Source organism: Pleurodeles waltl, chromosome 3_1 (assembly GCF_031143425.1).
Source record: "Pleurodeles waltl isolate 20211129_DDA chromosome 3_1, aPleWal1.hap1.20221129, whole genome shotgun sequence".
Taxonomy (NCBI): Eukaryota; Metazoa; Chordata; class Amphibia; order Caudata; family Salamandridae; genus Pleurodeles; species Pleurodeles waltl.
In genome coordinates this window covers 1109297494-1109324428 of record NC_090440.1, presented here as the reverse complement: position 1 = coordinate 1109324428, position 26935 = coordinate 1109297494, and the positions used below count along the sequence as shown (strand labels likewise).

Here is a 26935-nt window from a genome sequence, read left to right as displayed (position 1 = left end):
AGGTTCACCAGTGGGCAGACTGCAAGCCCCTGTAAGCTCTGGGCAAGCCCAAAATAAGTCTTTTGCAACCAGACAACTGCACTGACTGGAAGGTTCGACTTAAAAAGCCACAATGATATTTACAAATTGTAAATATTATTATGACATATGTCCACAGTGAACCACTGACATGTCTTGAAAACAGAGCTCAACAAGGCTGTTATCTTTGTCCATAAAATTAAAAAAAAGTTCACAGGCTCTCTTGGCATAATGCATATATATTACTCTCTCCGCCACAGAGACAAGGGTCTGGATTCACAAATGCATTTGTGAATACAAGTTCAAAGTACATGCATGAATGCCCATTTACGAGTGTGAAATCATGTTTGTAATGAAAAAAAAAATTTGCATTTACACTTGTAAAAGTATTTTTTGCACATGGTTTATAGTGGAAGTAAATACTCTTCAAAGGGCGGACACTGGGTGTCATTTAAGGGAAAATATTGAAATAGAATGTGCAAAAACATCCGTTCTAATTACTCCTTTTTTCACATAAGTGTAATTTTCCCTCAAGACCATGCACAAGTGTTATTTGCATTAGGGTTTTTTTGTGTTGGGTGTCCACTGGGGCCTACACGCCCCCATTTGTGCACTTATCACTTTAGCAAATTCCACCAGGGGAGGTTAAAGCGAATGCCAGTGTCTCTGACATATGCAAAAATAGTAGCATATGCTACCCAGACACTTTCGTTGTTATTTCAAGCAAGCTTTGGAACAGTTAGAATATGCCCATGGACAGATGTTGTACTTCACATTAAATGCCCCAGTCAAAAGGCTGGCTAGATTTTTTATATTTACACACTTCTAGTAGAGACCCCGGGGGGAAGAAATGCTGCTTTTTCCTGATAATTGACCCAAGAAGGCACCATTGAGATGGAGGAGAAGGGAAGGCAAGGATTGGAGGGGAATTGATTAATGTCTCCAGCCGGCTGATCCATCTTTGAGCACATACCTGATTATACTACCAAAGCAGAGCAGGAGCAGCTAGGTCTCGGGCCAAGCTGCATTTAAATGTGAGAGCAGGGATGCTGCGCTGAGGGTCGACTGATGAAGTAATAAAGGTGGGAAAATGAACTTACGAGTCTCACCTGGGACTTGAAGTAGTTGTGACACGGGCTAGGCGTCACAAATGAGGCTAGTGGAAGTTTACCTTTTTTTTTTGTTACAGAGTAGTCTAGAAAATCCTGTGCAAAACTGCACAAAACTGCACTTACCAGACATTATTTCACAGGATGTGCAAGTAACATTAGTAATGCAGGATTGTGTATTTGCAGAGTAGTTCATTTTCTGACAATTGTATTTAGTAGATACATTGTGTCTAACGATGTGAAGGGGCATATGTGTTAATATGCCCAGAAAATGTGTGAAAGGGGGGTGTCAAAGATTAAACAAAATACAGTTTAAAGCAAAAAAATACCATCAGCAACACAAAAATGAATGATGAATGTTTGTAATAAATCTATGGCACTGTTAATTACTCTAGGCCATATTCCAACTCATCATTGTTTTGCCCACTTTTCCTCTACAGATAGGGACTAATCATATGCAACCCAGACTTGATCCTTCTCCAATAATAAGAGCGTAGTCGTATCCCATAACAGTTTTAGCTCTTCTGTGAAGCCATGATTGATTTTCCAAAGATTGGCCCCTATTATTAATCGCCTCCAATATAACACTTTTGTATTGTATGCTGATAATCCTTGAAATGCTTAACCATGCAAGTCTAAGAAGAAAAGTGAGAACAAGTTATCAGCAAGGTCTATCAACTTTAAGGGATGGCCATGATTTCAGGCCAGATGGCAACAGTTTTTACACATTAGGGATTTTTTTTTTTTTTTTCACCAAATGTAAAAAGTGAAAGAGGAATAACATTGATTAATTCATATGTAAATTATTGATCACGAATGTTCATACAGCAGTTTCAGTTCTCACGTTTGTAAATACGTCTTTTGGGTCAATGAAGAGATTTAATATGATTATTCATGCAATTTGACATTTTCAGTGACGAGAAGTAAATTAGTAAAAGTGATACAAAAGAAATTATTACATATGTTAATCAATATTCAATACTTTCATGTAAAAATAGTTTTACAATCTTTGCAATTAAATGCTCTAGATAGTAATATAGAGCAACTGTTTACCCCACCACAACTTCTTGTTTTTGGAGAAGAGAGAACCTAATTAAAGCCAAGAAATAGGAGGTGCAGAAAGCTAAACAACGTGGTGGACCTATTTTCCTGAATTCTGGCACTAATGAACTGCCTCCATATTGTTGTACACTGCTACAAAACAACATCACCAGAAATAGAGAAGCCTGGAACATTGAGAGAGCAGAAAGCGCAGCCAAAGAAGAAAAAGCTGGCACCGCAGAGCCCACTACCCCCGCAAGAATATGAAGAATAGGAAAAGAGACATACGACATAGTGGAGAGGTCTAAATCTTGGAGATACTGAATTCCATCCAACAAGACCGCCCAAAAAGGGCGACAGGGCAATGATATCTTTTGACATAAATGTCAAACATCCACAACAAACACATCAGAGACTCTGACATCATATCCAAAATGCAGCTGGAAGAGAAGACACAGGTTTGACGAAAAATTATCTCAAATCTTGCCTGCAGGACCTAGAATATAGGGAAGACCTGCATTATGAACTGGAAGGCATTAAAATTAGCCTTGACAAAAGGATGGCGAACTTGAGCAAGGATATCAACCAAATCAGAATGAAGATGTTTGAAGTCGAAAACTCAGTACTAGTCCTCATTATTTTCAAAACTTCAGAATCATCTAACAAACTGTCAATCTTTGAAACACAAGTTGACATTTTACAGTGAAAATGTGAAGATCTAGAAAAGAGACCAATTAAAGAAAATATAAGATTTCTGAATAAAAAATAGAATATAGAGGGGTTAGATATTGATGCCTGTGGGAGAGCAGTGCTGCATTTAATGGAGAGGATGCACACAGTCTAAAAAAAAACAGTGCTGCAACCAGACCAAGGGACATACTAGTCAGACTATCCATCTTCTTGCATGACAAATTATTAAAACACCGAAACCTTCCCCCAGTACTTTTATATCTTAAAATAATCATGCTGAATGACTGCTCAATTTAGCCGATACAAGCATAAAAACTTCGAAACCCTGAAAGACGCCCCAAAAAGGGACAAAATTCGCCTTGGTTGGACGTTACCACGTATCCTCCACCCAAAAGTAAAGATACTGCTCATCATACAGAACCAACAGAGAGAATTGAGAGAAAATACAAGGGACTCCGCTTCTTTCAAAATTAACTGCCCTAAGATGTTCAGACAGTATTGTCTGTATTGACAATGTAGTGAGTTCTTCAAAAGGTAGAGGTCTAATAGCTCATTGTAAAGAAGTTTAGACTTTAGAACAGTATGGAAATAAATCTATAAAGCATTTGGGCCCCTTCTACAAGCTGAAACTGCCATATTAATACCAGTGGCACTTGAACACTTAAGAGGGGTGCTGAATCTGTGTAATGTTGTTGAGCATATTTTGCGTTGGAATTCGATTTGTAACTTATTCAGTTGGGGAACTGAGGTGAGGACAGAGGAAAAACACACAAGATAAAAGGAAATTCTAGTGGAGGAATATGTGTCACATATCTCCCTATTAGGAATACAAAATCTGAGTTAAGTAACATTTTGCGCCATTCCCCTTGAAGGTCCACAACCTCTTGGAATTTAAAAGGTTGAGATTGTGACATGACAAGTAAGACATCTGAAAAAAGGCAAAAACTGATCCACTATCATACTAGACAATTTCACTCAAAATGCTCACACCAAACTAGTCTGGTAGTGATCTCAAAATCCTCTAGAATGTAGGGCTTGAAACACTAAAGGATTAAGAAGCAGGTCATTGTGGTAAAGGGAACAGTGTGAAGCAGCATAATGACCACTGTATCTCTTTACTCACCCAATCCAGACTAAAAATAATTTTGGGAAAAAGTCCTACAAAAGATGTTGGACAGCACAGAAGGCACACTCCTGGTAATGAGAGCTTTTAAGTTTATCATGGAGGGTCACATAAAACAGAACATCCGCCACCTGGGGATCCCAAATAGAGATGTTAAGTGATATTAAGGAGGGATTAAAAGAACTAGGCCTACTGGGACCCTGGAGAGCACCATGTCCAGAAGCAAGAGATTTCTTTTTTTTCCGGCACACCATACACATCCATGAATTGTTATGGCCATCACTACCACTGCTGCTGCAAATGCTGGTGGATTATGGGGGAAACTCTCGATTTAGGATTAACAACCACAACTCTGGGCCTTACAGCTACTAACAAAACAGGAATGGAGTCAAATGGTCCTTTTTAAAATTGAAAAAGAGGAAATTCGATATGTGGGGGTACTGTTGACATCCTTTCTTATGGATCGGTACACTGACAACATACTCAAGGTTTAGCAAGAAACTGGGTCAGACTTTTTTTATATGTCCTGGTTGGGCCACATAGAGGGAACTATAAAGAGCACAATGCCAAAATGGCTGTGTGTATTTGAAGCCTGGATGGTTTAAATGCAGAAAGGTGCATTAGAGCATTTACAGTGGCGTCTGATGAAGTTTGTTTGGCAGGGTAATATCCTTAGGTCTCAAAGAAAATGAGGGCCCCAAAAGACAAAAGAGGCTTGAGTTTTCCCAAGTACTTTTAATTACTTTTGGGCAGGTCAACTACACATAGTGGGAGTTGGAGAATAGTTCAGAAGGTAAATGGATACACAATGGGTCAACATGGATAGAGCTGTTGCAGGTAGGACAATGTGGGAGCTCATATGGCTACCATACAATCATAAACCCTTGAGTATATTGCAGCCAGATTACTAGTACTCTATTAGAACTATGGGACAGAATAGTTACAACACTACACATTACATTCTTTCTTTCTCCACTAATGGTCATATTAGAAATTCCAGAATTTACACCATGTCTGGGATAATCAATCTTTCTGATTTGGAGGAAGGAAGCATGTTGGATGATCTGGACATTTTATTATATTGTTTGCACACAGTAAAAACACTGTTAGAGACCAAAGGGTTGTGATATCAGAGGGTTCTTCATTAGACTCTCCAGTCAGGGGAAAGAAAGGCAGCTGTAGGACCACCAACACCAGGGTAGAAGTTTGTAAAGTATTATCAAGCTTGATAACACTTTGAAAACTTCTACCCTGGCAGAACAAGTAGACGAGTGGTTTAGCCCTTTACAGATTTCTAAACTACCTCCTCATTGAGAAGCGCTGGACAAATAGTACTAAATGGGGAAGGGCTCTGAATGAAGAGCTGTCCAAAGAGATGTTGGTGGGTTTGCTGGGAAATTACAATATAGTGGACGTAGGTTCTAGCTCCCATTAAAGAAACAATGAGTTTTCCTCTGCTAGCTGATCCAGGCACAACGGTTCTCTGCCTACCCTCCTTGATAGACAGGAAATTCCCTGGGGAAAGTAGAAGCTGATATAGCATCTGTTATTAATTGATAAATAGGCCTTGGACAAACAACAGAAACAAGGGGCTTGTCCCATATGGCACTCTTGGTGCTGGAAAATCTCGGAAACGATGGCTCTGGAGAGACTAACTATACACATCAACAATTTCAGTGGGATAATTGTCAATATGGCCATTAGTAGTAGGATATTTGGAAAATCGGAGGAATGCAACATTCCCTTCCCCACCCCGAAAAGCTCAGCGATATTAGAATGTTGGACTGAGAGGGAGGCATGGGACCACATGCCACAGTGGAAAAGTGTGGAAGGATGGTGAAAGACTTAGTAGGTCGTCTATCTCACAGTAAACAAGAACTTCTGACTAATGCGGTAAGGTGACAGAGTTTTAAACTGGTTTTCTCTGTAATTGCATTTATGATTGTAATAACAGCATTACGGTAAGCCTTCCCAGAAATATATAATGTGATCACATGTGGTGTCCATTGTATGATATTAATGACTGAATTAAACCAACTTGCAATGAAGACAGATTTCAAAAAGCTGAGAAATGAGCAAACATGGAACCGCAGTGAATATTGGCATGAAAATGTAGCCAATTTAATGGTATTGTAAAGACTGGTGGTATTCAACTGCCCATACTGGCAAACTTGTTGACATAAGAAGCTACTAATAAGTATGGCAAATCATTTCTGAGTTATAGGAGACATTTCCCTTGTGGCCAAGGTAGCGCTGGCCAAAGCCTCGGGCAAATAATAGCATGAACACACGTTCAGCGTAGGAACAGCGAATTAAAACAATATCAAAAGCAATGAGTCTTTGCAGAGAAAAAGAATATTGTTCCAACTGCATCTTCGGGTGGTACTCAGTGAAACCCCATTAACCAAAAAAGGCACCGATATTTTTTTTGCAGGTAGAAAAAAGAAAATGGGATGAATAATTTTACTAAAGTTGTTAACACTGAAAGGGCTATAAGAAATCAGTCCTTTGTGTTTTTATAACACATGGCCTGATTGAATGTGTCAAGCATTACACCCATCACTTTTTGTTTTGCTCAACAAACTATATTCCAGCTTTAGTTAAAATATGGCATCACTGGTGTTTTATTTTTTCCTGCTGTCGGGGAACACTGTATCTACATACAAAGTCAAAATGACAGTTCATATCTTGACTCTGTAGCAAGCGGATAGTGTAAACAGATATGTGTTGGCAGTACTGTGGAGGTGCTGGTCCTGAAATTGTCAACATACATTTAGTTTGTCAATATTAAGTTGCATGGTGCTCAATGTTGAGGCAAATTTGCAATATCAACGGTATTTTTAATTGTTGCATGTGGTATCTTATTAGATAACATATTTGAAACAAATTCAAATATTGCTGCCCGGTTTTATTAGTGATGAATCTAAATACCACGGACAGGGTTTGAGAACTCCAGGAGGATGGTCTGGTACATTAATGGTGCGTTTAAATTGATCCACGAGTACTCCGTTATCCTTGAGAAGTTATTACTGATGATGCTTTAGTGCATCAGTGACTTGACACTGCTAGGATTTGTCATTTGGAATACTCTGGAGCATTCGTAATCACATAAAAGGCTTAGTGGTATAGATTCAGGAAACTCAGTATGAAGATACATGTGTCTGTGAAAATTATCTAGTGCCATAGCAAAATAGTTGTGTAGAACTGGCAAGAGTATCAGGGATCATGCTCACAAGTATCAGAAAGCTCTGAAGTACTGTTCCATGTGAACTGTCAGTAAGTGTTCTCAGTTGTAGCTCTAATGTACCTGGCAGATATTATCCAGAAGGTTGATGAGTATAAGGGAAGATCCTGTTGAAAAGCAGTGCGAATGTTCACTAGCATGAGTGAGGATGCTCATAAATACAAGGGTGAATGTATAAGAGTAACTGTGAAAATATTTAAATATTCTGGGATAACATTCAGAATGTTCTTGGACACCAATGTGTTTTTGAGGAGTATCCCCGAGAAGGCTCTGGCATACGAGTGTGAATGATCTCGTGCCTCAATGAGGATTCTTTACAGTATCAATAAGTATGCAAAGAAGTGTAGGAAAATCTGCAAAGCAAGCCTGGTATGGTGCTCCGAAATATCAGGGAGTCTTTTAAGGCAAATTAATCAGAATATTCAGAGGATAAAACATGGATGACAATGTTGTCAGTTCTATGAAGCATTTTGTGGTAAACCACAGTGTCAAAAACAGAGGAGAGGTCTAGAAGATTAAATGCTCCTACTCTGTCTGAGTTAAAGGAGGTTCTGAGATCTTCCCATACACTGACGTTTCTATGCTACTGCTTGGATTGAATCTGGTTAAGTAATCCAGGAGATTAATATCAATATTTGATTGAAGGAAAATATTTCAATGGCAGGCTAAAAATGGTGATTAATAATGGGTTGACAATTAGAACAGCATTTCTGTTGCCATCCTGTTCTTTTTTTTTTTTAGAATCAGTATATATATATATATTTCTAAGTTTTCTCACCCAGTCGGACAAAAATTCAAGACAAGGCTACGGCGGAAACGCGTTGGGAGGAAGAACATTTTCACTTCTTTAATATATTTTGGAACTGTTCGTCTGGTGTCTTGAATTTTTGTCCGACTGGGTGAGAAAACTTAGTATATATATATATATATATATATATATATATATATATATATATATATAGATGGATATATATATATATATATATATATATATATATATATAGATGGATAGATATAGAAATGTATTTCTCCTCATGTTGCAGGGAAGGGAGACATGTAGGGATGCTCAACCAGAAAATCTTTATTTACAAAAGTACAATCTTTAGTTAAAATCTGAGGCCTCCATCACCAAACAGGTAAACGTGTTTTTTGGTAAATCAACATCCTTGCCTGAAAATTCATGGTTATGGGTGTCCATAACATCTCCAGCCATAGGGTCTATTGGCCTTCATCAGAGTTCTTTCACCAGCCTGGGGTGAGATTTTGCTGGTTAGGGGTAACTTAGAAATATTTTATGGGATTCCCGATCCCTCATAAAGACCGCCACAACTGAGCCTCGATAAGTCAGGTGCTTTTTTGGTTATTTTATTGATTGTCGAAGGCTCCTGCACACTGTCTTTAAAACCTTGACTCTTGGCCCCCATAGGGAACGGCAATTCAACTTTTAATTTTATGCCCGTATTGGGGTTTTCAAACTCGACCGCCATCTTGGGAGTATCGGCGATCTACGAGTGTCAAACCAGTTGATAGAGGATCGCATAGTGCAGTTTTGGAAACCCGCGAGCGTAGCTCCGATATTGGAGCCAAGTGACTCTCCTCCTCTGCCGATTTCGACAGAGAAACTGAGTTGCCATGTCCCAGTCCTTTTAGATCTAAATCAATTTTTCTGCCAGCTGTTCAGAGTGAAGCCATTCAAGTTTTTGAAAAAGATATGATCAATCAATTAAAAAAATGAGATATTGCTCTAGAAATGCTAAATATGATAATCTTACCAAGAAACAAAAAATGGCTCTGGAAAGTCTGAACAAGGACCCAGATATTGTCATTCGTGAATCTGATAAAGGGGGCAATGTAGTTATCTTAAACAAGACGCAATATTTAGGGGAAGGAACACGCCAGTTGAGTGATCGTAATTGCTATGTCTACGCCAATCAGACGGAGTTAAAAATGTCCAGCCTCCAGTATCATGGAAAACTGGTGGACTGGAGGGACAGGGGTTTACTAGAGTGGGATGAATACCTTTTTTTGAAATATGATCACCCAAGAATCCCAGTATTATATCTCCTGCCCAAATTGCATAAGGACAAACAAAATCCCCCTGGTAGACCGATTGTGTCAGCAATGGATTCACTACTCGAAAATACTTCGCGATATATAGATTTTTTTCTCAGACCCTTTGTGGAATGCTTACCTTCTTATGTCAAGGATACAACACAATTTGTAAGAATGATGGATGGTTTGGGCTGGGAAGATGACTTTATATTTTTGACCTTAGATGTCACCAGCCTTTATACCTCTATCCAAAACGAACTAGGTCTTAAAGCAGTCAGACATTATTTAAGAGCTAGATCTTTATCATATCTATGCATACTGAAATGATCTGCGATATGATATGGTACTGTCTTACCAACAACTTTTTTCTCTATTTGATGGCCAAATATATAAGCAGACCCAGGGAACCGCGATGGGTACATGCTTCGCCCCTAGCTATGTGAACTTATTTATGGGCTGGTGGGAGGAGCAAGTATCCTCTAATATAACCAACTACGAGGACAATGTGGTGTTATGGTGCCGGTATATAGATGATATTTTTATCATCTGGAAAGGTGATGCAGATTCGGCACTCAGTTTTGTGACAACTTTGAATAACAACCAATGTAATCTTAAACTTAGTGAGCAGCAAAGAAGTATTTCCATTCAGTTTTTAGATGTTGAATTAAATGTGGAAAACAACCTGGTACATACCAGGCTCTACAGGAAAACAACAGCAGGGAACAGCCTGCTGAATGCTAAGAGTGCCCATCCCCCCAACTTGATTAGAAGTATACCATATGGGGAACTCTTAAGAGCAAGACGAATATGTAGTACTGATGAAAAATACCATCAAGAATGCAGGACCATGTGTTCAAGATTTAATGAATATAGTGCCAATATTATCCGGCAGGCTGTAGAGAAAGTGGAGGGAACGACAAGGTCAGAATTACTATACCGTATGCACCAACGCACCATTACTGATGAGAAGATTAGGTTTATTACGATCTACTCTAATCAAACATTTAATTTGAGGCGAGCACTTACTAGGAGTTGGCGCATCCTTCAGACAGATCCGGATCTACATGAGTTTGTGTGCAACAGCCCAGCACGAACTTTCCGTAAGGGTAGGTCGCTCAGAGATAATCTCAGTCCCAATATGGTGCTGAGCAACACTAAATCCGAGAGTGAGAGATCTGATATCTCAGGGTTTTATTGTTGCCACCAGTGTAAAGCATGCAGATATAGTAAAGACTGTAAAAATGTAACATGGGATGCTGGTCAAAATGAGCATGTCATAAAGGGATTTTTCACATGCAACACTGATTTCTGTGTGTATTGTTTACGTTGTTCTTGTGATAAGATATATGTGGGCAGCACGATCCACAAGGCGAAAAAGAGAATGCTAGAACATGTACGAGCCATTCGTAATTTTGATCGCAACTACCCTGTGGCTCGACATTTTCATGAAGTACATCAAGGTGATGAAAGACAACTCACATATCTGGTCTGTGATCAAATTAAACTTAATTCACGAGGTGGAGGCAGACAGAGAATGTTACTTGTTCTTGAATCAAAATATATTATCAAATTTATGACTCTGTTTCCGAATGGGTTAAACTTAAGTGAGGAGATGAATACTCATCTTGGCAGCTAATTGATTATTGTACTGGACTTTTCGAGCTTCTATGATGAGATGGTGGAGATTTTTTCATAAATCACTATTGGAATTTTAATTATAATTATTTTTTGGGGGGGGTTTTAGACGTTTAATCTTGATAAGGGTATTAAAACTAATTGGATACATTAAGTATGCAATAGAAGGTTACTTGTTCAATCATTGAATATGTAATTTGAAATATATGTCATATATTTATAAATAATTGTGTTGATATAACATGATGTGTGAACTGGTAATTAGATAGAAAACAAATTGTATACACCTTTGATATCCCTCTAGAGGCATTTTGCGTTATATACCCTTACAAGATGGCATTTACGTTTTCAAGGTGATACACACAAGCACTGTGGTATGAGTCCTTTGTTTATGTTTATGTATTGGTATTAGTATTTATACTTGTTGTGTGTAACATACCCCCATCCGTGAACAAGGCTACGGCTGAAACGCGTTGGGAGGAAGAACATTTTCACTTCTTTAATATATTTTGGAACTGCTCGTTTGGTGTCTTGAATTTTTGTCCGACTGGGTGAGAAAACTTAGAAATATTTTATGGGATTCCCGATCCCACATCAAGACCGCCACAACTGAGCCTCGATAAGTCGGGTGCTTTTTTGGATATATATATAATAATGAATTTATTTTTCCTAAAAAGACAAAAAAAACATAGGTTAAAGGAACTTTAAAATTAGGTGAAAATGCTAGTTACACGTTTTAAACTAACAAAACCACTTAAATTCACCAATTATACTTATCTCAACTCCTACACAAACTCACTATAACTCATGCCCCCACCATGCACAGTTATAAATTATGTCATCTCAGATATCATTAAGGATGTTATCAATGCAGTCATAGAATATATCATGAGTGATGTAAATGTGAAAGTACATTTAGTGCATGGCAAAGGGATAAGTTACAGGTACACGAGATAACTATAACTGGTGAACATCTGTGGTTCTGTGTTAGTTAAAACATTAACGGCCGCATTACTACTTTGCGGTCTTTTCGGAAGACTACCGCTGTGGCGGCTGCCAAAAGACTGCCATGTTGGCGGTAATCCGAATGCCGCATTACGACTCACACCGTGAAGATGGCCAAAAACACATTCAGAAATCCGACACCACCAGGACACTGGAGGGCAGGAAAGAGATAGTTCCACCACCAGCACTGCCACACCGACACAATTCCACCCAATAGATTACGAGCCACAAATCAGCACAGCAGTTCTTGCACTGTGGAAAATCATTGGCGGTGTGAACCACTGCGCACAGAATCCACTACAGTCAGAACACACAACCACATTAGATAGTTTGAATATCCCACACCTGACACACATACAAACACCAAAAACACACCTACTCACCGCACTATGTAACACACCCCAACACAGCCCACAATCCTTTGCTACAAAATCAACTAACACATACACAGAGAACAGGCAAATACACACATATAGCACTGTTACATCATAGGCACAGATACACATCCCACCCAGCACACACAACACAACTGCACTACCAATGCAAAACACACATAACTACCACACACATACACCACATTTCTCCATCACCCACTATCCCCCACCCACACCCCATCAATCACCACACACTGCACCCTTACACACAAAAAACCCCACTCCAACCAACTAAACACCCACCACTATGACCCCACAAAAGCACCCACGGTTCACAGTTGAGGGTCATGGTGGATGAAATCTTCAGGGTAGAGCCACAACTGTTTGGAGCACAGGTAGAGCAAACCTCGATTGCCAGGAAAATTGAGTTGTGGCAGAGAATAGTCAACAATGTCAACTTAGTAGGCAACCATCCACGCACAAGGGACGACATCAGGAAGAGGTGGAACGACCTATGGGGGAAGGTGCGTTTCATGGCATCACAACACCAGATGGCCATGCACAAGACTGGCAGTGGGCCCCCACCTCCTCCCCCAAAATACACATCTTGGGAGGGGAAGGTCTTGAACATCCTGCATCCCGAGGACCTGACTGGAATACCTGGCGGACTTGATTATGCTAAGTGCACACAATGTTTATCATCTGCTATTGAAGGAAGAGAGCGACAGTTCGACTCATGGAGCACCAAAGTTTGTACTGGAACTACACTGATCCCGGTCCAAGTTGTTGATGCACCACATGAATAGCATTTAAGGCAAAGAAAGCGTGCTAACACACAGAAAGTTCTTGGGATGCACAACTTCAGGAAGCAGTGTAGGTGCCCTACAGACCTAAGTGTGCAGGGCAGAAAATGCACGGTCTCATGGAATAGGGATTCACAAATCTAGGATTGAAGGATTATGGATGTGAGTCTGAAAATCAGAACATGACTAAGGAATGGAACGCATTGCTTCAAGCAGAACGGCTGGAGTAACATACATCCGGGAGCACAGACCTGTGAATTCACTGTCTAGGGGCATGCGGTTCAGTGCAGCATGGTCCTAAAAGAACCGGGATGGGGACAGAGCTTGGGGAGCAGCGATCCAGGAGTATCGAGCTGTTGATATTCTGGCCCAGGTGCACATAGCTAGGTACACATCGTTTTAAAGAAGCATGGCTGACGTGCATAGATCTGGGTGTACACGGCCATGTCAGCACATTATTGAGCACAGTGCTGCACCATTCCATAAGACTGAGAGGAAATGTGCAGAGACCCAGGAGAGCAAGGCTGCAGAAGCACGGTTGTGGGGCTCATCCAGATCTAGCACAGTAGGGTTAGGGATACACAGACCATGGGGTTGAAATGAAGTGGTGAAAGTTAGCATATAGCTTGGGAAGCATGATGTCTGGGTGCAGGATGGAGGCGCAGTACCTCAGCGCTGTACTTGATAGTATACCACCCTATTATGAGGCTATGAATGCATGGACAGAGGAGTGCAGGACTGGAGTTACACTGTTCCTGGAAGCAAGGTCTCATGTCACAAATGCTCAGGCAGTACTGTCCTAGTAGGACAACACTGGGTTGAAAGAGAACCAAGGGCATACGGCATGACATGCAGTGTCCCGTTCAGGGGAACACTGTCTATCTGAGATACACAGAAACAGGAGTCCAGTGCCCATGGACCATTTAGAGGTTTAGGGTCGGGGAAGCAAGGACCAAATAATGTAGAGCATAGTTAACGTGGTGTCAGAACGCAGGGCTAGATATACACAGCGTCGGAGTGCTGTGTTCAGTCTAGTACAGGGGTCTTCTACCTGGGGGGCGGGCCCCCCTAGGGGGGTTCAAGTGATCCCAAGGGGGCCACCAGGCACTGGCCAAAAGAAGGATTATGCAGATAATAGTGTTTTGTTTTGAGAAGAATTTTTTTTATTGCATTTGTAAAAAGGTAATAGAACTTAACTGCAATGTTTAAATAAGTCTAGACTTATTTAAACATTGCCAACTTAATAGAATAGTTATGAAAAAATCTGGGGGGGGGGGGGCAATGATTTTTTTTCCCCCACTTGGAGGGGTATTAACAAGTTTGAAAACCACTGGTCTACTACGATATGGCTGGCAGTAGAGGCTCACGGGAACTCCTGGGGGCAGGGCAGCATTAATACATTTAAATATTAAAGTTTAAAAAAAACAACAACAAAAAACGTACCTTTTCTGCCTTGCGCCATTCCTCTCTCCCGCGTTGTCACTCCAGGCACAGGCTCCCAGCCTGCCCTGCGCTATTCTAACACGTCACAATTGGCTGGGAGCGCCCAGCCAGGGCACTCCCAGGCCGACTGGGAGCCTGTGCAGGCTCTCTCCAGCCCAGCAACTGTGCTGCTGGGCTGGAGAGAGCCCTGTGCGTATGTGTGTTTGGCCAGCCCGAGACAGCCGGCCGAACATACATGCGCAGTGAGGGGGAATGCTGCACACTCCCCCTCAGTGCACGCCACCCCCCGTGGCCCGCCCCTTTCAAAGAAAAGGATAATAAACATAATTTATTATCCTTTTTTTTTTTAAAGGTTTTGCAGCTGCTGCTGGTGGGTGACGCACCTATGCTTTTATGGAGGAGCAGCCCCTGGTGGCAGGGTTGGGAAGAGATTGACCCAGAAGTGCAGGGTGGAAGATGCATGAACTGCTTGCCTGAAGATTTAGGGGTGCACGGTGATAGAGTTTAATCTTGCTCTGTATTGTACGATCCTACCGACCAGGGCCAGATTTAGGGAGGTGTGACTGGTGTGGCTGCACTTGGCGCTGACCTCAGGGGAGGCGGTGTGTTTGGCAATTGCAGGAAAGTACCATCCTTCTTGGCATGTTATCCCCAATTTCTACCTGTTTGTCAGTATGTTTTTACTGTCTCACTGGGATCCAGCTAGTCAGGACAACAGTGCTCATAGTTTGTGGCCTATGTGTGTTGTCAGTATGCTTGACTGTGTCACTGGAGTTCTGCTAACCAGAACTCCACTGCTTATGCTCTCTCTGTTTACCAAATTTGTCACTATAGTTTAGTGACTCCATATCCCAGTTCAGATTGGATTATTGGAACCCCCTTTTAAGTCCCTAGTATATGGTATCTAGGTACCCAGGGCATTGGGGTTCCAGGAGATCCTTATGGGCTGCAGCATTTCTTTTGCCACCCATAAGAAGCTCATACAAACACTCCTTCAGGACCACCACTGCAGCCTGAGTGAAATAGTGCACACAATATTTCACTGCACCATGCAAGTTATAAGTCACCTATATGTCTAACCTTCAGTTACTGAAGGGTAGGTGCAAAGTTACTGTGTATGAGGGCACCCTTTCACTAGCAAAGATGCCCCCACATTGTCCAGGACCAATTTCCCAGACTTTGTGAGTGCAGGGTGCACTACATATATGTAGCTTCACAATGGTAACTCCGAATATGACCATGTGAGGTGTCTAAAACTGTGAAACTGAACCACCAATCCAAATCTGGTATTGGGGGGGCAATTCCATGCACCTTGGGGGCTCCACCATAGGCCCCCAGTACTGCCAAACCAGCTCTCAGAGGATCCCACTGCAACCCCAGCTGCTGCCACCTCACAGACAGGTTTTTGCCCTCCTGGGGATTGAGCAGCTCAATCCCAGGAAGGCAGAACAATGCATTTCCTTTAAGAGAGGGGTCTTACACCCTCTACAATTAGAGATAGGAGTTACAGGCATGGGAGGGGTAGCCTCCCAGAGCCTCTGGAAATGCTTTGAAGGGCACTTTGCCCTCCTTGCATAATCTAGTCTACAACAGTTCAGGGACCCCCTGTCCTTACTCTGGCATGAAACTGGAAAAAGGAAAGGGGAGTGACCACTCCCCTGTCCATCACCACCCCATAGGTGGTGTTCGGAGCTCCTCCAGAGTGTCCCTGGCATTAGCCATCTTGGGTTGCAAGGTGTGGGGACCCTCTGGGAGCATCTGAGTGGCCAGTGCCTGCAGGTGACGTCAGAGACCCTTCCTGCTAGGTGCATAGCTGGGTAGGTAGCCAATTCCGTTCTCAGGGCTATTTAGGGTCTCTCCTCTGGGTGTTTCCTCGGATTCGGTTTGCAAGACTCCACCAGGACTCCTCTGCATCCTCTGCTTCAGCTTCTGACCGTCTGATTAACTGCAGACTGCTCCAGGAACCGCTGTAACTGCAACAAAGTATCCAGAAAGGGCTACTGTGACCCTGCAACTTCAGCTCCAGACAGCAACTGCAACAGTTTCCAGGTTGTGCACGCTCTGATGACGGTCTGTCTTCACTCTGCACCAGAAGGACCGAAGGAATCTCCCGTCCCTGATTCAGCAGGCACCTCTCTGCAACGACAACCGGTACTCTGGGACTCCTCTCCTATCGATGAGCGTGATCCCTGGAACATAGGTGGTGGCCTGAAGTGATCCTTACCATCGAAAGGTCCAGCTGTCCAAATTTGGTGGAGTTAAGAGCTTGCCTCCCCATGCTAGACAGCACCCTTGTGCACTGCGTCTTCTGCAGCTCCTTGGGCTTCTGTGCACTTCTTCCAAAAGTTCTTCGTGCACAGCGTAGCTCTGGTACCCAGCACTCTATCCTGCGACGCTCAGCTCCCTGAGTTGTACTCTGGCTGTGAGGGATCCCTTTGTGTAGTGCTGCGATGACAGCAATTTGCAACTCCTTGGTCCCAATGTCCTGGGACTCCTTTGGATGCTGCCTGGTTTTCTGAGTGCTCCCTGAAGTGTGAGAGCGCCCTATGTTTCCTCAGTCCGAGTCGAGACACCCAGGTCCCTCCTGGGCCCAGGCAGCACCTATTTGACGCAAAAAGCATCCTTGCGTGAACCAAGGCTTGTTGGCGGAATCCAGCTACAAAAACAGCCTGCGTCCAATGACTCGACGTGGGACATCGCTTTTTTTTCTTTGGTGCATTTCTGTACTTTTCTTCTAATCCACTTTTGCACCTTCATCTAGGTTGGAAGGGGCTCCTGTTCTTCCTGGACTCTTTATCGACTTCTGGACTTGGTCTCCTCTCTGCACAGGTCTTCAAGTCCAGGAATCCATTGTTGGTTTTGTGTAGTCTTGCTTGGTTTTTGCATAATCCTTTACCACGACTTCTAGTGTTCTGAAGAAACTTGCTGTACTTTGCTCATTTTTTCCTGGGCTGTGGGGTGTGGTATTTTACTTTCCTTTGGTGTTTTCTTACACTCTCAGCGCCCCTCTGCACACTATACTTTCCTGGGGGAGGGGGGGGCTGACATTCGCATTCCACTATTTTAATATATGGTTTGTGTTGCCCCTATGCCCACTGCAATCTATTGTGTTTTTCACTGTTTGCACTATGACTGTTTACTTACCTGATTTTGGTTTCTAGTGTATATATTGTGTATAATACTTACCTCCAGAAGGATTATTGCCTCTAAGATATTTTTGGCCTTGTGTCACTAGAATAAAGTACCTTTATTTTTGGTAACACTGAGTATTGTATTTATTGCGTTTAAGTACTGTGTGACAATAGTGATATTGCAAGAGCTTTGCACGTCTCCTAGTTCAGCCTTGGCTGCTCTGCTATAGCTACCCCTAGACAGCCTAAGCTGCTAGACACTGCCTACATTTCACTAAGGTGTGTCACTGGACTTGGTATAGGGTGTAAGTACCTCTGGTACCCACTACAAACCAGGCCAGCTTCTCACAGCAATAATTTACAATTTAAAAGCACCTGAAGCAGGGTTCCATGTGCTGTCAGGCAACAATAAAAATGGCAGAGTAACTCTTGTGATTAATGTTCCTGCGAGATCGGAGTTGTATTCAGTGGAAGTTTTGACTCGCCAAAAGGTAGTGCAGAGGGTTAATATGCCTGCTACAAAGAACAGATGTATACTTTATGTGAGTAGCTGAGTTGATTAGTAAAGCCGGCCTTTAGAATGAGCTTTAAAATAAATTAGATGTAGGTGAGAGAGGAGCTATGGAGAGTAAGGGGCACTTTTACCGGGTAGTGCGGGAATCCGAGGAGATCAGGTGTGTAGGTGGGTGGGGCTGTTCCTAAATAGATTGTCACACAGGGCACCACAAGTACTAAAGTTGGCCTTTGTACCTAGCATGACAGGACTGGGGGTGCACAGTTCGTGGGTGTGGCTCTGTAGAGGGTAGTAAGCGTGGCCTCATGAAGTACTGCTCCGTCGTGAACTGTAGTAGCATAACGGAGCTGTTCTTACACGGGCCCACGAGCACCTGGCTACTGAAGCACGTTACCTGTCAGGGAAGCACAGCCACAGGGTGCACTGCTCGGTCTGGTTGGGAAAGCGCGGACCCATGTGTCCTGCCCCTAAGACGCCGGCGCTGGGCGCAGCCTCCTCGCGTACCCGGCTTCTGCTCTGTCTTGTGGCGGCGCGCGCCACCATCCTCGGCTCCACGGGCGCGAGGCGCTGACGTCACGGGCTGTTGATTTGCTGAGCGCTGCGCGGAGCTCGTGCAGAGACAGAGCGGGCGCTGCGAACCGCACAGAGCGGAGCGGAGGCATGGGGAGCCGGCTGCACGGACAACTCGCCCGCGCCGGTGAGTGAGGGACGCGGGAGGGGGGCTCGGAGGGTCCCTGCCCTGGTAGCGCTTATTCTTTGCTCGGTGGTAAGCGAGATTCATCTCACTCTACATTGTGCGCAGAATGCATGGGAGCACTTCTCTTAAACTGCACTAAGTCCGCTTACATTTGGCTGCATCAGGCGTACTTTCCACAATTTGCACATAGAACCATCACCTCAATCTGAATTTGGCACAATTACCACTTCATAGGATGAGGCTTTTGTCTGCATCACTGACATGTGCAACAGGAATAGTGGACGCTGGCTGGATCGAGGCATTTGCCTCACTCTGCATAATCTAACACTTACGACACATTTATTGCAATTCAACTTTTATCTGTACCTAGAAGGTTAGCATTCATTAGTTACGCCCGGGGGCATCCCTTGCACTGGAACAGTTGCATTGTAGGCGCTAGAATGACTGCATCAGTTATACTTATCGGCAACATGTACAAGAGCTATAAACGTCCACCTGCTGCCCATTGAACACATTTCCTGACCCACTTCACCTGGCGGCGGTACGAGGGGATAAATATAGTACTGGAACACTTGAAGCAACTTTTGCAGAGCACTTGCCTCGCTCTGCACCAGGGACACCTGCATCAACATAAAGCCCCTTCATCTGATACTCCCAGGGCAAACATCGTATCGGATGTGCTGGGTACTTACTTTGACCTGCACCCGGGGCATTCGCATCATCCTGCTGGCTGCGGCCAGTCCATTTGGGCGAATACAGTGCTGGAGCGCTTGCACAATGTGCACGGAATGCAACATCCGCCTTATACACTCGAGACAATGACCGCTTCGGAGCGCTTACCGCAGCTCGCACTAGTGGCACATCACGCATCCTGCAGCTCCTTCGCCTCAAGGCTCTGGGGGCAGCCGTAGTGCTGGGTCACTTGTTACAGTCTGCACTTCTCCGAGGGTCGCGGGGGCTTAGGGTGTATACGCTCCTGGTACAGGTGCAGGCGTCTGCCCGACACCTCTTCCACCATACCGTACAAGTGGCACTAACTACAGTGGACACTTTGTTGAAGCACACTGAGGGTAGCTATGGTGTCTGGGCGCTTTGCTGCCACCGAAGGGTGGAGATGGCAAAGCAGTAGCCTTCGCGGGGTGCAGATGCCGCAATTGAGGCACACTGACTGCACTGACAAGTGACAGCACTTAAAACCTCAGAGAGGTTGACAGTGCCACGATTTACCACACGTGGGAGGAAAGTACTACGCTATCGGCTAGTGTGCAGCAACAGTCTCCTGCCTCAGAGGCACTTTCAGCATCCTGCATTTTCGCTATATCATGCACAATAAGCAGCAGATAATCTGAAAGTACCAAGGAGCCCCCCTGCACCCCAGGGATGCTTGGCTCCAGCACTCACAGGTTTCGTTAAGTGTCACGGTTCTTTGCAGGTGGCGCTTACACTGACCACACCAACCTGCAACATAGGCACTTGACGGTACTGACCAGGGCGGTGCACTCGGGCACTTCCACAACTTCTGGCACCAGATGCGCTACCAGGGCTAGCAGCGCAGGTCACCGGGACACGTGGGAAAACCTGCACTTGCACCAGTGACACTTGCAGCGGTTGATACCCTGGCATTTACAGTAATTCCGTCAGCCGAGCACCTTTTGCATCTGGTGCCTCCTGTGGCGCGGTGGCACCTGCGCTTCTTACACTGCGAAGAGCCCCCTCCCCACGCACACGCGCGCACACAGGGAGCGCAGTGCTCCTCACACGAGGGGGTCCTGCATGTGCACCGTGGGAGTCTGCAAGCTACAACCGTGTAAAACAACCACTGTGGTGCGCGCTGAGTGAAACATTTCCAAGATAACCCCGTTACTCCGTAACGTTCGTACTGGAATTAAAGCCCAGGCAGAGCTCCTTAAACACGCGCTCGTACTTGGTGTTTAAGGAGCGGGTATTGTTTTCCTTTGCTTTTTTACAGGGTCACCCCATCTCTGTTTCACGAGGGTGTTTTCTCGTGCCCTGCACATTCTGTCGGGAGGGGAAGCACAACTCCTCTTTTTCGCCCTGAAGACCCCGTAAAAAAAAGCTCTGCACACCCTCTCGTGGCCCCCATGTGAGATGCACATTAGTGATTACTAATTGGTGCACCCAGGGACTGCGCGCCACGTGAGTTCCATGTAGCTCCTCGTTTCGCCGTGCCATGGAACTCCCTGTGAAGCGATGCTGTTGTTCTGCGTGTGTTAGTGCTTCTACAGTGCACATTTCAGCTGTGGCAGAAGTACCAATGTACCCCACACTCGCGCTTCCCCGCCTCTTTCTCATACCCCCCCAATACTCGCTGCCTTTTGGTGTGATGTGTGCTTCGAAGCTTAGTGCTTGACTCGCTGGCATGTTCGGTCGCTTGTGTTTTGTGCTTGTGCGCATAAACCGAGCTGTATAAGCAAATGCTAATAATCCATCCATCTGACGGGACAGTCAACATTGTACTACCCCCATCCCCTTAAAAAATGAGGGGTGTTGCACATTTCTGGTTTGTGATTTGTCAGCGTGTCTCGTTTTGAAGTAGATCACAAGCCAACGCTTGGGGGTAGTTGAGGCTACTGTAGACGGGGACACTCTGTCCGCTTACCTCATTCTAGGGACTCGCAGATGTATTTTTGCTGTTGGACGAGAGAGCCGGATTGGGTCGGTTAGAGTTCCCCTTGTATGTACAGAGTGGCTCCGGGGACAAGAGATAATACATATTTTACTTATTTTATCTACGCAAAAATCATCCCAAGAAGCCCCGGAAACCTCGCAGTTAAAGTGCTTAGCTTCTTCCCCTGTGTTTTTTTCTGTTTGCTTTCTTTTCAATTGTCCACAGTTTGGACTCTCTCAGCTGTCTTGTCTTCAGTACTTTCTATGTTGATCTCTGTTTTGTGATGCGTTTGCCTCACTCCGTTAAAAAATAATATGGGGTGGATAATGTATCTAAGATTCGTGGAGGTGTGTGGCACACTGTGGTGATTTTGGGCGGACAGTTCTGAATACTTGAAACCCACGAATCTGCGAAGGGAAGAGGAGGAGAAAACGCAAACTTGGTGCAAGAGATCGCCGATCCTGTCAGTTTAACTAACGACCCCTTCCCCCCCCCCAAACACCCCAGCCCCTCCTTTATACTAGGAGTTCAACGGCTATTGTACCATATTTTGCTTTTTTATTATTATTCTGATTGTGTTTATCCATTACCCCCAAAGCAATACACCCAGTAGGTGTTTGTGAGGGGGTGGGGGGGCTAAACCCCCCACCGCGTTATCAATCGCAATACACAACTGATAAAGCCTTTTTAATAGTTCACTAATTAACCCTTTCCACTCCTCAAGGCAGCTTTTGTTCGGTTTAAGAGATGTCCCTCGCCCCCTCCCGTCAACCCTCTCTCCTGGTGAAAGAAAACAAACAGCAGCGTTCTCCGGTGCAAAGGCTCAGCGGTGCACCGCCCGGCTGATGGTCCCCACCCCCTCCCCGCCTCTCGCTCCCCATTCAACATGTTATCACTCACAATGAGGTGTGAGGCGTCTCAGGGAAACGGATGGCTGTTAAATATCTGTCTGATCTGGGAAGCAGGCATTGCAGAGATTAATGAATTATTGGTTACTCAGCGGGCTGGCTCGAACTTTCAGTTTTGGGGTCTAAGTCTCGTGCATCCCGCCCCCATTCCCGACTTCAGTGCTTTTGTCATAGCCTGTGTTATCTGTGAAGAGCGTCCTGTGTTTCAAAGCTAAGGTACAGAGGCCCTCTTTGTTGAATTTCATGGTTTTGACGTGTTTGCTTTAACCATAGCTGTAACTTTAATGATTTTATTTGGCTTTACTTGGCATCTTGGCGTGTTATGTTTGTTCAGTTTAGTCTTTAATGTACATTCTTTTGTGTAGTTTCTACTTGGTGTTTAATGCCACTTAGGTTCTCACTCATATTTCTTCACTTCTGCTTGATGTCCTGGTTTTTATTTTGCATTTGATGATTATATATATATATATATATATATATATATATTTTTTTTTTTACCAGTCCACCTAATATTTAACGTGATTTATCGTTTATTCTGGCTACTTGTTGCGTATATTTTGTTCCGTTTGTAGTCTGAAGTTCAATATATTTTTTTTATGTACATTACAATTGCCTGCTGCTTTTCCTGCTGATCACTTTCCACGCTTGGCATTTAATATTTATTTTTGCTTTTGTAGTTTTTTTTAATAACATTCACATGTTAATATTTGTGTAGTTTTCTTCTTTTACTTTTCATTTTTTGCTTCATTTTGTGTAGTTTATGCGGTGGTGTTTCGCCTTGTTGTTGTTTGCGGATTATCTTTACTTAGGTTGTATCATCTATCAATGTTACTCATTAGCTTACTCAGCTGTGTTACATTGTTTACAGTCGGCTTTTAACCCGTCTAATTTATTATGTGTTATGTCTGAGGTGATTTTTTGTTGTTGTTAAAATTGTTTTTTCTCGCTCAGTGTCTTAAATCTGCCAATGGTGGGAAGTTCACTTGGTAGAAACCTGAAGTTAAATAAGGCGCCCTTTGTGGACAGCGCCCGCTCTTAGCAGAAGAGAAACCCACCGACCCCCTCCCCGGGTTCCTTCTTGTGTGTACAATTGCACCATGGGCAGCGCCGTCCTCTGGACAAAAAAACATTCCAGGGCATTCCTGGACAAAGGGTCGTGTCAGCTTTCGGCACCCTTTCAAATGGCACTTTATTTTGGTTCATAATTCCCTGTTTTTGCTGTGCTTTCTCGCCCTTTTTTCATCATCATCATCTTCGTTGGCTGGGGTCCACGACTACAGTAGCGTTTTGCTGCACAAAACAAAGTTGTCAAACAGTGCAGTTTTCAGGCGTTTAACGTGTGCATTTTAAATCGCGGGGGGAGTGTGCAGGCGTCGCTAGAGTTTTCAGTCCGAGCGCTGAGTGGCGTTAAGGTCTGTCCTAGACCACGTGTGCAGAGAGCGTGGATGGCTTTACTGTCAGAGACGAGTGAGGGGAGGGGGGATGGGTGAAGGTAAACATTATCCAGCAGAAGATGCCGAGTGGCAGGACGCTGGGCGCTTTAACTTTACCTCAGTTCACGAGCCGCATTGTAGCCCAGTGTCCCTGCAGCACGTGCACACATCTGCGTGAACTGCGCACACTCGGACGTGCCTTTTACTCAGGTGAAATCGTTTGCAATTTTCCACGCGCTCCTCAGCTGTCTGGGGTACGGTGATTGCAGCCGATGAGACCATCTGAATGTCTGAGGGTTCTCGGCTATTTACATTGTTTTTTTTTTTTTTTTTTTTACATAAAAACACTTCAGGTGTGAGTTTATTCATTTATACACTCTAGAGACCCATGGAAGAATGATAGATTTATTGATTCAGTCTTAACACGGTTCTCACCCATTCCATAGCTTGAATAATACAATGTAGCTGCTAGGGGGCCCCATGTCAGGTCTGATACCATGAGCAAGTTCTGGCCTTTCATTCTGCATCGTTTTTCATGCTTTGGTTTTTGAGCACAAAATTGTTAAACGTGGAACTTCACGTCCCACAATGCAAGGTAGTGGCTAAAAACCCAGGACTGTCTAAATGTGCCACCGCTGACATGGGTCCACTTGGTGTTTACGCATGTGGTGCCTCCAAATGCATATTTGCGAGCACACCCGATCGGGCGGGGTGTTCAGTTTTTCAAAAATTAACATACGTTTATATAAACACGTCGTAGCGAAAGCGCAATGTTTAATTCTTACAATGGGATAAACGTTTCATGTTTTCATATGTCGTTTTTAAATGAAGACTTGCAAGAAAGATCGGCTCTGCATCGGGTGTTGTTTGAACGTGGTTTAAGGCGCTTTCGAAAGAAACCCTTATCGAACAAGCATTTGCCAAGATCAGTACCTCACTAAGTCTGTGCTCAAGGCGCCGTGCCTTTTACTTCACTGGGCATGTATTCTACAAACCGCGCATCCTTATGCTGAGCTACACTGTGCCACGCACGAAGTGGGGGCTATGAATTTCACATCATACACATCGATAAACTCATATTTGAAGAGATGGGTGATAACTGTACTGCATGTATACATTGGTGGTAGGCTTCTTTTTATTATTTGACGATTTAAATGCTTTGTGGCATCTACATTTTTATAGCAGGCCCGTAATAAACTAAAGAGGTGATATCTTCCTCCCCAGCAGCCAACATTACAGGCCTTAGACGTTCAGCCAGCTCTACTTCGATTCTTTGCATCTTCATACTCATAGTTTTACTTTTAAATGTGGCATCACAAATCCCAGAGGACAATAAAAACGATGTGTTCCGGCTGGTAGTAGTATGACATGGAACAGCCAGTGCTCCCATTGTAATCTACTTGGCCTTTTGCAGTAGATGCAAAGCTATCTATCCCATGACGTTTACGAGTGATAGTTATTTTCATTTGCATTCTGGGACTTGTAGTCCTGCATTCATAAGAGTGAAACCCAAACTGGTATCCAGCCAGGGCTGAAATAGCTACACAGACGTGACTGACGCTGGATAGACTGAGAGGTTTGTGGAAGGGGTGAGGAAGGGGGCTGGGTGGGAGAGGGTGCTAAACTGTCTAGGTTGGGAGTCACTCATCGGTTTCTCAGGCAGTAGCAGCTGGAGTCGGGGCAAAGTGGCGGGAAACAAAAAAGACAAACAAAAAAAACCGCCAAAAAAACATGCTTGCTGCCAGTTTGCCTCTCTTCTGGGTCTGTCGCTGAAGGCACAGGCTCCAAGCCTGCACTGCGGCCAATCCTAATGTTACTGCCATGCTGCTGGCAGTATGAGAGCAGAATCAGGATTGGCCTGAGTGCTCTCGATTTGCGCCACGAGGCAAACTGGGAGCCTGTACCTGCTCTCTCCAACCTGGCAACACAGTGCCTGGTTGGAGACAGCTCACTGTGCATGTGTTTTTGGCCATCCTGAGACGGCCAGCCAAACACACGTGCGCACGGAGGGGAGTGCACCTACCACTCCCCCTGGTGCTTGTCACCCCCACGGCCCTGAAAAATAAAAATATAATAAACATAGTTTATTATCGTTTTTATTTTTCAAGTCTTCAGCTGCTGGGGGCAGCCCCCCGCCGTAGCAGAGGAGCCGCCACTGTTTTCAGGTTTACTGAGATACTATGTCAAGCAGCTCATGGTGGTTCCCACCGCGGAGCGGGAGGTGAAGTCATGCTATGGGGCTGCAGTACCTGGAGTCTACGGGAGGGAAGGGGTTGACATAATATTCTGGCCCTCAGAGCAGAGCTAGAGATGGGACGATCCTGTCCTCACTGGACACACTGATGATGAGGAGGTCACTTGATCGGCTTGTGGCTCAGGTAGGGGGTCCCAAGAGCTCGCACGGCCCTTCCTTTCCTTCTATCACCTATTCCTCTTGTCCTTTGAACCCAGCCTCCTTCATGATGCTCCTTCTCTTGCTACCTTCATTCATAGCATCTTAAGTTTCTCTCTTCTATAATTGCTGACCTTCTCCCATCGCTCCCTTTATTCCTTCTTTTTGATTTCCATCTGACACCCTTCCCCACTTCGTTAACCTTTTTCATCTCCACACTTTCTTCTTTTATTTACATTTTATGCTGTCCTCTTCTTTAACTCATCCTGAAATCTTTAAACTAATTTTGTTCTGGACCACATTTCATTCTTTCTCCTGACTGCTGCCTCCCTTTGCCCCTTTTCACCAATGTCCACCCCATTCCAGTTCTCTTTTCCCATTTCTCAGATTTCTTTTTCTCTTCTTACCCCGTTCTCTCCTATTATCCCTCTTCTTTCTCCCTTTCTCACACTTTCTCTACCTTCCTCTTATCTATTTTTCCTTTTACTCTCCTCTCACACTTTCACCCTTTTCAGCCACTTCTCATGTGCTTCTTTCCTTTTGTATCTCCTCTTATTTCTTTTTTTCCCTTCCTTTATTACTTTCTGCTGCAGTTCTTTTCTCTCCACTTCATTTCTAGGTTCCCTCCATTCATTGTTTTGTGGCATTCCTTTCTCCTCTCTCCATCCCTTCTTCCACTTTTCTTCTCTACTGA

At 44.0% G+C, this 26935-nt stretch overlaps 1 protein-coding gene and 1 long non-coding RNA gene across 4 annotated transcripts in view; one reads left to right on the top strand and one right to left on the bottom strand.

Annotated features, from left to right (window-relative positions):
• LOC138284993 (uncharacterized) overlaps positions 1-18726 on the bottom strand; it is a 49374-nt gene extending 30648 nt beyond the window's left edge. Inside the window, exon 1 of the long non-coding RNA XR_011201489.1 lies at positions 18577-18726. This is a non-coding gene — a long non-coding RNA (uncharacterized lncRNA). The remainder of the gene's footprint in view (positions 1-18576) is intronic.
• A 29-nt stretch (positions 18727-18755) lies between these two features.
• Positions 18756-26935, top strand: part of ZBTB16 (zinc finger and BTB domain containing 16) — a 392305-nt gene continuing 384125 nt past the window's right edge. For 2 of the 3 annotated variants that reach the window (XM_069224392.1, XM_069224390.1), the window contains exon 1: positions 18756-18879. The gene's annotated coding sequence lies outside the window, so the exon portion shown is untranslated. Of the gene's footprint in view, positions 18880-22374; positions 22633-26935 lie in introns of those variants that run through there. The other variant, XM_069224391.1, reaches the window with a different exon arrangement.